General features: G+C 32.3%; 1 long non-coding RNA gene across 1 annotated transcript; it reads right to left on the bottom strand.

The window, feature by feature from the left end:
* Positions 1 to 579: 579 nt before the first annotated feature.
* LOC122016869 lies at positions 580 to 5,011 on the bottom strand. Its single transcript, XR_006121214.1, has 2 exons — positions 4,451 to 5,011; positions 580 to 1,097 (listed from the first exon to the last, which is right to left on the bottom strand). It is a non-coding gene; the product is annotated as an uncharacterized LOC122016869 (long non-coding RNA).
* Positions 5,012 to 12,322: the final 7,311 nt, after the last annotated feature.

Raw genomic sequence — 12,322 nt, 5'->3', positions numbered from 1 at the left:
CAGAGATCTATAGTTTGACACTCAGCACACTATATTATTGAAAATTTTTCTTATTAATCAATTAAAAATCTAGAGTTTTTTTAATCCCACATCTTAAAATTATCAACACTACGAATAGAAAATTTTCTATAAATACCTTAGACCGGTGAAATTAGAAAGTATATTTTTTTTTTACTTTTTGTTAAGATATAATATTAAATTAATTTTTTATAAGAGAACCCATTGAGATTATCCTTGGATGGATCTAACACACCCTTACCTAATTTATATTCATACATTATCGCTAATATGCAAAAAAAAATTAATTTTTTTCCTTTAGACATAGTGAATCTAAGCAATTTATCTCCTAGTTTTTTGGAATATTTTTAAATTTAAATTTTTAATAAATTAAAATTTCTTAATTAAGTTATCTAATTTTAAAAATATATAAAAATAATTTATTAACTTAAATTTAACGATGATGTATCTTTAAAGTAAATATTCAAAAACAAATGTGACATCTTGATTATAACTATAACTTGATAAGTTTTTAAATAGAAGTTTTTTTTTTTTGGATAATTTTAGTATTCAATAATAAAATGTAAAAAACTTATGACATAAAAGCCCTAGATTCCATAACATTGTTCCAAATAAAAGGGCAAGTAGGGCCTCTGCGCATAAAACCTAATCAATATCCCGAAGGAGATATCTCAAAACCGCCTGACCCTCTTCAAGTCCACTCTCCCATCGGCCACTATCCCAATTCACTAATGGTGCTGCTTTCTGCTTTTGCAACCTCGTCCCCATGGTGAACGACCATCTCCTAAAGAAGTGTATTGTCTATCTTTGTGGTAATATCACAGAAGCCGCCACCTCTGGTGTCATTGACAAGTTTATTTTTTTTTAAGTTTTAAGACACCACGTGCAAACCAATCCATTTCCATATTAGCTCCCCAGCTGTTCCATCGATGTCACCCTCGCAATATACAACATAATGCAATACATCTGATCCTCGGTCTCCACCCTGTGCATCAGCGAGATCTCTAGATCTCTTAGTCTGAGACTTCCAGCAAGTATGGCGCACCACGATCCACGGTCATTAAGAACAAAACCATCCCCTGGAACCAAACGATAAGTATGTGACAGTAAGATAAGACAATATATACAATCTTTTTTAGTCAATTCAAAAACAATAACAAATATTTAATTGAGGAAAGATTACTGTGTCACTCCTAACTTTTGACATTATTGATAAGGAATTGCATGTTCTAACTACTCAGTTGTTTGCATGAAATAATTAACTTTTTCAGAGAATTTAGAATGACAATCATGGAAATAAACTATCCAAATAAAAGAGCAAACACGAACTATCCAAATTAACGGACAACAATCTATTCTTCTCACGGGACTACTTGCAAATAAATGAAATATATAGTATACAATAACTCTACTCAAACCTAACATATATCGAGAAGCAATCCTCCTCTATATGGTCTCTAATCTCCAAACACTTCTAGATATGTTAATTCCCAAGACATCTTCAGGTATACCAACCAACTCGAGGTTCTATTTGTCCAAAGATTGCTATAGCATAAATACATCTTAAATGATACTCAAGATCTATCACCACTGTCTTGAATCTACATCTGAATTTCCCTTCTTGTTGTAAATAATTTTATGATTTGTAGCTTCAACTCACTTCTACTCAATTTCCTCTTTACACCAATCACAAATCAAGCATCCCCTTCACAATAGTAGTCATTATATTTCAACCCTTGTACACGTATGAAATTAAGGTTAAAAGGACCCCATTTTTTTCCTTTTTTATTTAAAAAAGAAGGTAGACCCCTATATATGCAGAAGTACATAATCAAGTCAGTATTATTAAGCTTATAAATTTGCTATAAACTCACATTACAATTATCAGAACCTAAGTTCCCTTCAAGACACAAGAAAAATAGAGTATGTCATCAGATTGAAGAGTAAGTAGGATGGACACAACATGACTGAGATGATGTACGCAAATTCAATATTAAATCAAGAGATTATGAGATATAATGGCCATATAAGCTTCTTATATATGGAGGATAACAACAAAGGTGTTGAAAAGCTACAATTGTGACTTAGCTATGCGCCACTGTGATGATAAACCTACATTGACAGTGACAAGTGAAGAGGAGAGGAAAGTCATCATGGGGTTCTTTCAATGAAGGTTTGTAAGGCCTCACGGTGAAAGGGCTACGGTTCAAATGGATGAACAGCTTGAGGGCATGCTTGCTTAGCTCGCAAGAGAAGAGAAAAGAGATGAGTCCTCGGAAAAGAAGTGGGAGTGGGTTTTGATGCACAAAACTCTAATTCATCCCTGAACCTGTCAACGACCATCCTAGTTTAGTTCAGCCTGATCCCATCTCGATTCAACCATAAGATCCATTTAAGCCTAATTTGAACACAAGATGAACTCAAATATATGTAAACCAGTTCTAACTCTCAATTTGATTATCTAACCACAAATTGTATCTAAATCAGACCCATTACCTACCAATCAGCCTCTAAACAGGATCAGCGCCTTACTTCAAAATGCTCAGTCCAACATTCACCACAAATATAATTCCTAATAAATACTAATTAAACCTTAAAATATAATAAACTTAAAAATTATCACTTTTTTTAAGATTAGTAAAGAAATACATTTTGATGGACCCATACATAAAATATTATCCACTTAGTGGAAAGATACATATAATCAACCCTATTTAATGGGATAAAATATTATCCACTTAGTGGAAATCCAAAAATCTTTAGAATGTAAGTAGAGAAAATACACACAGACATAAGAGTGCAGTAATCGATAAAACATAACAGATAACAAACTAGAATAGATTTATTTGCAAGGATGCAAAGATAGAACTAAAACAATAATATATATATATATATATATATATATATATATATGTTTGTGATATCAACTAGCGATGTACGAATAGCACATAGTACCTGAAATTCTGCTAAAATCAAAATTTAGGCTTAATGGAGTAGATGTATCAAAACAGTAAAAAGAGATGTGATTTGGTAAAACCAATTTAATTCCAATAAAATGAAAGAAAAACAGGCATTCAAAAATTCTAGTCTTATAGTCATATGATAAATAAAGTATAACACATAGGGAGGATGGATCAATTATTTAACTCTTGGCCCATAAGGATTGATTAATAAATTTCTAAAGGAAAACATGAAGAAAAAAGGTCATCAAATTCATGCCCTTTGTTGGAAAAGAAAATGGATCAGATTGCTCAAAACAAAAAGGTTAGATTCTATAGGGTCAACAAAACCTAAATAAAGAATAAAGCAAAAAACTATCTATTCAAAACAAATAGACGATAGACAAGTCCTAATTGCGAATGAACAAATTCAAACATGAAATTCAAAAGGATCATTCTAATACTCAAGGTATAAGGGGCCAAAGGAATGATCATGAAAGATTTCATGTGTTTAGCAGCCAAATTATAGCAAGAGTTTCTAGTTTTTAGGACTACTGCATTTCCTTGGGAAAATGCAATTTATAATTCTGAAAGAAAGGAAGGCGCAAGCTAGACAAAAAGAAAAGCAATTGTTTCACAACTCCATTAGTAAGAATTTGAATTTGAAAATCTTTAGGAAAAAGATCGATTTTAAAAGGAGGATTATACCAACCAAACTCCAAATTTGAAAATATGTCTCATTTTAATTTTCTTTGTCATGAGTCAAGGTTTGTTACAGAGCAATCTTGGCCTCTTTTGATAGGGTTCAGATGAGTTGCAGTGAAAAGGTCCTCCTTGTGTCTTCCTACCCATTTACTATGCTTAAAGTTGATCGGTTTCTGGAAGCGACAGGAAGCTTGACCTTAGTCAGCAATCATTACTATACTGTTATGTATATCACACAAATCCTTTGAATTGAATAGCAATTTTGAACTAGTTTTATTCGGACAGTTTAGGCATGCCAAAGAAAAGTTTTCATTCTGATAGTGATAATAATATTTTTCTAGCTAGAACTAAATGAGAAGAAACTAGGTGAAGATTAGATCATGTAAAATCCAATAGAGAAGGATATAAAGAATATGTCTGTGATTAAAAAAAATTTAAAGTATGAGCAATTCTGAATACTGAAGATATTTTATTATGGAACTAATACTATAGATTGTGTTTAGTTCAAGCTAAACTTTATAAATTAGTAATACCATATCAGAAAATAATGAAGAATCAATACTCACATAAAAACTTTGAAATTTGCAAATTTAATATATTTTCAAATGAATTCAGCTTACTAATTATGTAACAATGCAACTAAAAATCCAATTTTGGCATGTCTATGCAATCAGAATAATGTGATTAATTGCTCAAAAAAAAATTCTCTTACGAAGATATTGGTTAGTCCCAACATTTTTCTACAATAAAAAAATCAACACGACAGGAATAAAAAAGAGAGGAGTTACCCAAGTAAACCAGCGAGAACAAGAGGAAAAGTGCCTAGCCATATGCTAGAACCTTCATTTCTGTTCCTCGCCGGCAGTGGTGGCTGTAGATCCTATTGATGCGCTCATGGAGTTTGCGAAGCAGTTTGGCACTAATGTCCAGGTCTTCGGCCGAGCCGGAGACAGATGTTATGCGTGGTTGATGGATCATTACATAGGATGCGGTGCGATGCTGTGCTTGCATGGATTAGGCCTCGCAGATGCAGAGGATGGAGACCGGGGGATGTACTGCATGATGTCGTATATCGTGAGGCGGCGGCACCGACGGGAGTTAATATGGAGATGGATGGGCTTGCAGGTGATGTCTTAAAACTCAAGGAAAATAAGCTTGCTAATGACGACGGAAGAGGTGGCGTCGGTGATATCACCTCAAAGGTAGACAATACGCCATGGGAGCGAGGGTGCAGGAGCGGAAAACAGCACCGTCGGCGGAACAGTGGCGGACGTGAGAGTGGAGCTGGAGAGGGCCTGGCGGCGCGATTAGGGTTTACGCAAAGAGGTCCTCAGGTCCCTAGTTGCCTTTTATTTGGAACAAGGTGGCGAAATCTAGGGCTTTTATTTCATAATTTTTTTTACATTTTATTATTAATTACTAAAAATATCCAAAAAAAAATACTTTTAAAAAACTTATCAAATTATAATCAAGATGCCACATTTTTTGAATATTTATTTTATAAATACATCATCGTTAAATTTAAGTTATTGACTATTTTTATATATTTTTTTTAAAAAAATAGATAACTTAATTAAGAAATTTTAATTTATTAAAAATTTAAATTTAAAAACATTTCAAAAAACTAAGAGATAAATTAATTAGATATTCCATCTATTTATAAATTATAATTTGTTTAACAAGATAAAAGTAATTAATCACATTTAACTATAAAAATAATTAATCATCGAAGTTAAATATAATTCAAATGAGTCATTTTGAATTTGGACTAGCTTAACTTCAAAAGTCACGACACTTGCAACTTAAAAGCCCAAATTAAAGCAAGGCCCGGCTCAACACGATCCATATATTTAAGATCATACAAAACGTAATTATAATATGTCAAGTTGAATTATCTCATAGATACACTTCTATTTTAAATTTATCTAAAAATTTAAAATTATTAAATACTTAGTTTATCATCAACACTATATCAATGTATACCTAAGCCAACTTAAATAGTTTGACTCACATGTTTATTCAACTATCATAATGTTTCATTTATGATATCTAAAGCTATATAAGCATTAGAAGTTAATTATCGTAAACACTCTCTATCACAATTTAGTGGTAATGGTAGTGTGCATGTTAGGATCAATAGTTGTTTTTGATAAACTTAACTCCAATTCACTATGTCTAGAGGGATAAATGATAAATCATTGATACCTAAGATTAAAAATTTCTTACATACTAGCGATTGCACACACGCAACAATACAGGAATATACGTAAATTTTATAAGAATAAATACTATACTTAGGGTGAATTTTGTTTTCATATCCGATACATTAATAAAAGTGATATATAATCTAGAATCGAAAAACATTATAAAAGTAATATTTTTTTTATTTCGAGGTTAACGAAATTTTATTGTAAAAAATATCCTTTGATATTTATAATTTAGAAAAAATATCCTAAAATTTTTTATAATAAAAATTTATTTTAAATTATAAAAACTAAATAAAAAAATAAAAATATGTGAAATTATATATATAAAATTAAAGTTCATGTAAAGTTAAACAAAAACAACGGAAAATTTACATGCACGAAAATTAAAAAAACAACGGAAAAAAAAAAAAAAGAACAACGGAGAGTTAAAAAAAACGTAAAGTTGAAAAATAAAAAATAATAATAATTTAAGCTTTGTAAGAGTAATACAGTTAAATATTAAAACTTTCAAATTATAAATTTTGTTATCATGCTCGATTTTAATAAAAAGTAAAAAAAAAAATAGTATATTTTTTAACATGACTGTCCAAGATATATAAAAGATTATCATAGTATTATCAATCCTAAAGTACGAGACTAAAATAACTTTATATTTTTAATTGATTAATAAAAAATATTTAATAATCATTGTAGTCGAACTCTAGCTAAATCATTAATTGATTAATGAGAAAAATTCATAATAATACGTCGCAACTAAGTCTTGAACTCTAGATCGCTGATTGATTAATGAGAAAAATTCCTAATAATATGTCACGATTAAGTCTCGAACTCTAGATCTCTGATTGATTAATGAGAAAAATTTCTAAATAAAATAGTAATATTATATGGCCATATATAAGTAAGTTATTTGGCCATTATATCTCATAATATCTTATTTAATATTGAATTTGATTACATCATCTCAGTCATTGCGTGCCCATCCTAATTACTCTTCAATCTGATGACGTTCTCTATTTTTCTTGTGTCTTGAAGGAAACTTAGGTTCTGGTAATTGTAATGTGAGTTTATAGCAAATTTATAAGCTCAATAATACTGATTTGATTATGTACTTCTGCATATATAGAGGTATACCTTCTCTTTTAAATAAAAAAGGAAAAAAAAGAAGTCCTTTTTACCTTAATTTCATACCTGTACAAGGGTTGAAATATAATGATCGCTATTATATGAAGGGGATGCTTAATTTGTGATTAGTGTAAAGAGGAAATTGAATAGAAGCAAGTTGAAATTACAAATCATAAATTTATTTACAACAAGAAGGGAAATTCAGATCTAGATCCAGGGCAGTGGTAATAGACTTTGAGTATCATTTAAGATGTATTTCAGCTATAGCAATTTTTGATCAAATAGAACCTCGAGTTATACCTGAAGTTGTATTGGGAATTAACATCTCAAAAAGTGTTTGGAGATTAGAGAACATATAGAGGAGGATTACTTTTCGATACATGTTATTGGTGACCAGTAGGGTTTGAGTAGAGTTGTTGTATACTATATTTTTCATTTATTTGCAAGTAGTCCCGTGAGGAGAATAGTTTGTTGTCCATTAATTTCGATAGCATATTTGCAAGTAGTCCCGTGAAGAGAATAGTTTGTTGTCCGTTAATTTGGATTGCATTTCTCTGGAGTACTCGTGTTTGCTCTTTTATTTTAATAGTTTGTTTACATGATTGTCATTCTAAATTCTTTGACAAAGTTAATTATCTCATGCAAACAACTTAATAGTTAGAACATGCAATTCCTAATCAACAATGCCAAAATTTAGGAGTGACACGGTAATCTTTCCTCAATCAAATATTTGTTATTTTTAGAATTAACTCAAAAAGATTGTATATACTGTCGTGTCTTATTGTCACATATTTATAGTTTGGTTCCAGGGGGTGGTTTGTTCTGAATGAACCTGGATCGTGGTGCGCCTTACTTGCTGTAAATCTCAGACTAAGTCTCTCGTTTTAATCAATACTTTGTAATTGATGATCCTCAAATTTTATAGCTTTTGAATTGGTGCTTGCAATTATGTTATGGATCTCTATTTGAGAAATTCGATCTCCTCGGGGTGGTACGGTACGATACGATGGTTAAAACATTGGATGTTACCATATGAGATCTTACGGGATCGAAACTCGGCATGCTCGAGTATGTCTTCCCCATATCTTATTACTTGCACTAATGGCTAGTAGTCACCCGTGATTTACCTCCTCCGTGTTGGCCTAGGGACGGGTTGGAGGGGGCTAGGGACGAACGAATCACCTTTTGACACACGATTTGAGAAATTAGTCTCGATTTACCCTGTTAGTCGGTGAAAAATTTTCATAGGGTCAAACCGGTCATCCCAAGGATAGTCAATGAGACTAATTGAGTTTATCATTTTTTATTCCCGGAACTATGGTATCACGGTAGGACATTCAGGTTGTCATCCACCTAGGAACGACGGTTCAATTCCTAGTTATGACATATTTGTAGAAATTTTTATTCCAAATGAGACGCCCAACCAACGGATACTGGGCTTATGAGCTGTCTACCGCGGGTGCCTGGAAGATAACCTAGATATCCTATCGCGGTACCATGACCCCGAGGACACACATGTCACACTAAAGAATATATAGATTCTTGATTTAATCTAAATTATTTAAGTAAATTCTTTAATTAAGTCATCACAAAAATTATTTCTTTAATTAAAGTTGGAATCATTTAATTAATTAATCAATGTCGTGAAGTCTTTGATATATTGAAATTCGGAATCATTCGATCCAACGGTCAAGAATGATTGATTCCACCACTAAACATATCTTGGTCGTCCACCTCGTAGCGTCCCCAACGGTCGCAAACTGCTCCCTCCCATCTCGTTTCCCTCTATAAATTCCTTCCGTGACCGCTTCTGGTCATCGTTTTCTCGGCCATTCGCCAGCAAGGTTAGGTTTTGCCTTCTCGGCCCTCTCATGGACCAATTACTATTATAAAATTTAATAGGTATTCGTGATTTATATCCTTCGTATTGATCCTGACACAAATTGACGGGATGTTTCCACTAGAAATATATAGCTAAATTTTTTGGCACCTGGGCGAGTCCTGCCTTTTTGGCTTCAAGGTAGGATAACTAGAATTTGAAGTGATCTCATAACTCATAAGATACGAGTGTTGTTTAACAGGACAATTTCTATTTTCTGGGAGATGGTGGGTGATATTGGCCCTTGTGGACCATGTACAGAAATTCATTTTGATCGCCTTGAATCGTGATGCGACTTCGTTGGTGAACAATGACGATCCAATAACTTGCATTGAGATATGGAATCTTGTATTTATTCAGGCGTGACAGTTGATATTTTTCCCTCTTTTGCTTGAATTTGCATGCCTCGCTGACCTTTTCCCAAACAGTTCGTAATTTGTAATTTAAAAAAAATGAAGCAATAAATACAAACCTAGGTTCTTGCCTATAACCTATGTTAAAACATCTATTTTGGTCATTTAACTATTGACTCATCCATTTTCATAAATATCAACCATAATCTTATGTGTACGATGACTTTTAGGCTATTGTATATTTTTCTAAGCTATTCGTTTAATTTTTTGCTATATTCATTATTCTCTTAGCTTCTTTCTTAGCTATTGTATATCTTTCAAAAAATTTCTCGTTCATACAAATATATAATTTCTTATAAGTTATTTATTTTTCCTTTACTTTTTCTTGTACTTTCTCATTCCACCATCAAGATTTCTTACTTAGTGATGCATGTCCCTTTGAATCACCGAGTACACTCTTAGCTACTATTTTCAACTTTGATACCATCTTATCCCATATCGTATTAGAATCACCGTATATTTTACACAATGCTTGTACTCTTACCTTTTCATTAAATATATTTTACTGCACATCCTTTAACTTCCACCACTTAATTCTATGAGTCGTATATATTCTCTTTCTATTGATACTATATTTGAGGCGTATATCAAATGCTACTAACGTATGTTGGGTAGTTATGCTTTCTTCAGGGATGACCTTGCAATCTTGACAAATATTTTTATCATTCTTCCTAACCATAAGAAAGTCAATTTACGATTTATTATTTCCACTTTTGAACGTAACTAAGTATTCTTCTATTTTCTTAAAAACGTATTAGATAATATAAGGTCATATGTTATCACAAATTTAATATAGTTTTACCTTACTCATTTCTCGTTCCAAACTCATAACCCCCATATACCCTCTCATATTCCTCATTTTTTACTCCGATATGCCCATTTAAATCACCTCATTTTAAAATCATTTCATTTAGCATAATGTTTTATAATATTTCATCTAAGTCGTCCCAAAACCTTGATTTGGTAACTTCATCTAATCCTACTCGTGGGGCATATACGTCAATTATGTTCATTATTTCTTTCGCCACTATTATTTTAAGGGATATAATTCTATCCTTTTTTCTACCTACTAAAACTTCATCTTTTAACGAATTATCTAAAACAATACCTACTCTATTTCTTACTTTACTCTTTCCTATGTACCATAACTTAAAACTCAAGTTCTTTATCAGTTTTGCCTTCTCGCCTATCCACTTTGTCTCTTGCACACATAAAATACTTATTCTTCTCCTAATCATCGTATCTATTACTTTTATTGATTAACCAATGAGCGTTCCTAAGTTTTATGTTTCAAATATTAGATTATTAGTCTTCCTATCATATTTATTCTTATCCAACGTATGGTGTGAGAACTCTTGCCTATTTATCACTACACTCAAGTTCTTATGAAAATGTAGCAGTCATTGCCGATACGTTGTAGTCGGATCTTACAATGCAAACTCTTGCATATTTAGCACTACATCTGAGTTCTGGAGATGTAGCGGTCCTTGCCGAGACATTACAGTCGACCTTGCAACTAAGGGTGCAAATAAGCCAAGCCGCTCATGAGCCGCTCGCATGCAGGTCGGTCAAAACTCGACTTGAGCTCGAAGTTAACCGATCTCAAGTCGAGCTCGAGCCGGCTTGATTAGTCTTGACATCCAATATCTGTCGTATCTCATAGTTATGGTGTAGCGATAACAAGTAAGTTTTGGACTTTACCACAGTCATTGGTGAAAACATTGATGATATTTTGTTGCAATGAGCCTAACCTTTGACATTGTACATTACCCTCCATATTGATCTTTCTCTTGAAGATCCACTTGCACCCAATGTTTTCATCCTTTAGGTGGATTAATCAAGGTGTATACTTAGTTGGCCTATATGGAGTCCATCTTAGGCATCATTGCCTCAAGTTATTTCTCAGACTCAATATTTGATATAACTTGTATCATTGACCTCTATCAAGAGTACATTATCATGGGGGGAGATTTGAGATTCATATCTCTTAGTCTTTTAATGAATCCTACAAGATTATGTGGCTCTTATATCTTAAGTAGTGGAGCTATCATAAGGTCTTTTGATTCATCTGATTTTTAAGAGAGGTATGTCTATAAGTGACATGGTTTAAACCTCTTCAAGCTCTACTTTTCTCCTACTTATTCTAACATTTATGTATTCTTTTTTTCCTTAAAAAACACCATGTCACAAGCAACAAACACTTTTTTTCTTGTGAGTCATAAAAATAATGCCCATTGCCCGTTGGTCTCCATATGCTATCCTGGATTTGTTAAAGTTTATTAATGTCATATAACCTTCACAACTCCAAGTCGTATGGAAGGAAAGAGTCACATCTTACCTTTCTATATCCCAAACTTTTTGGAACTTTATTGAGAACAAATATCTCAATCTCAAGTGTATATCCCAAAAATCAGACAGATGTCATTATAACTCATCATGGATTAAATAATGTCCAATAAGGACTTGATGATTTCTCCTCTCAGATTCAACTGCCGCATTTTTCGAGAAGTTCATTGTGAGAGAATCTCATTCTCTTTCAAATAGAAACTCATTGTGAGAGAATCTTTCTCTTTCAAGCAATCTATAAACCAGCTGATTAAGTATTTAACACCTTAATTTGATCAAAATATCTTAACACTTTTACCAATCCATTTTTCCTTTCATTATTATCATATTTAATTTATAATATATGATAGCTTCTCTAGGTCATATAAGAAGCCGAACATTAATAGATAATACTATTTACGCTTCAACTTGGGAATGAGTGAGCATTACTAACATTAGTATTAATAAGGTTATCAGTGTAGTGGGTTTAGTCCTGCCTTAGGATTTTGGTTATGTTAAAGTTCTATTTATACCTGTATATTATTATCCCACGAACATAAAAATGTGTTCCATTTTCTGAACTAACTCTATGCTTCAGAACCATTGGTTGACTACAAAGACCAAATTTCCTAGTTGTGTTGCTGCATCCTTCGAATTGCTGAAAAGCTCAGTAGTAGCTCCCCAAAATTACTCTACATCTATTTGATTATGAAT

Source organism: Zingiber officinale, chromosome 8B (assembly GCF_018446385.1).
Source record: "Zingiber officinale cultivar Zhangliang chromosome 8B, Zo_v1.1, whole genome shotgun sequence".
NCBI lineage: Eukaryota > Viridiplantae > Streptophyta > Magnoliopsida > Zingiberales > Zingiberaceae > Zingiber > Zingiber officinale.
This window is presented reverse-complemented; position numbering and strand designations above follow the sequence as displayed.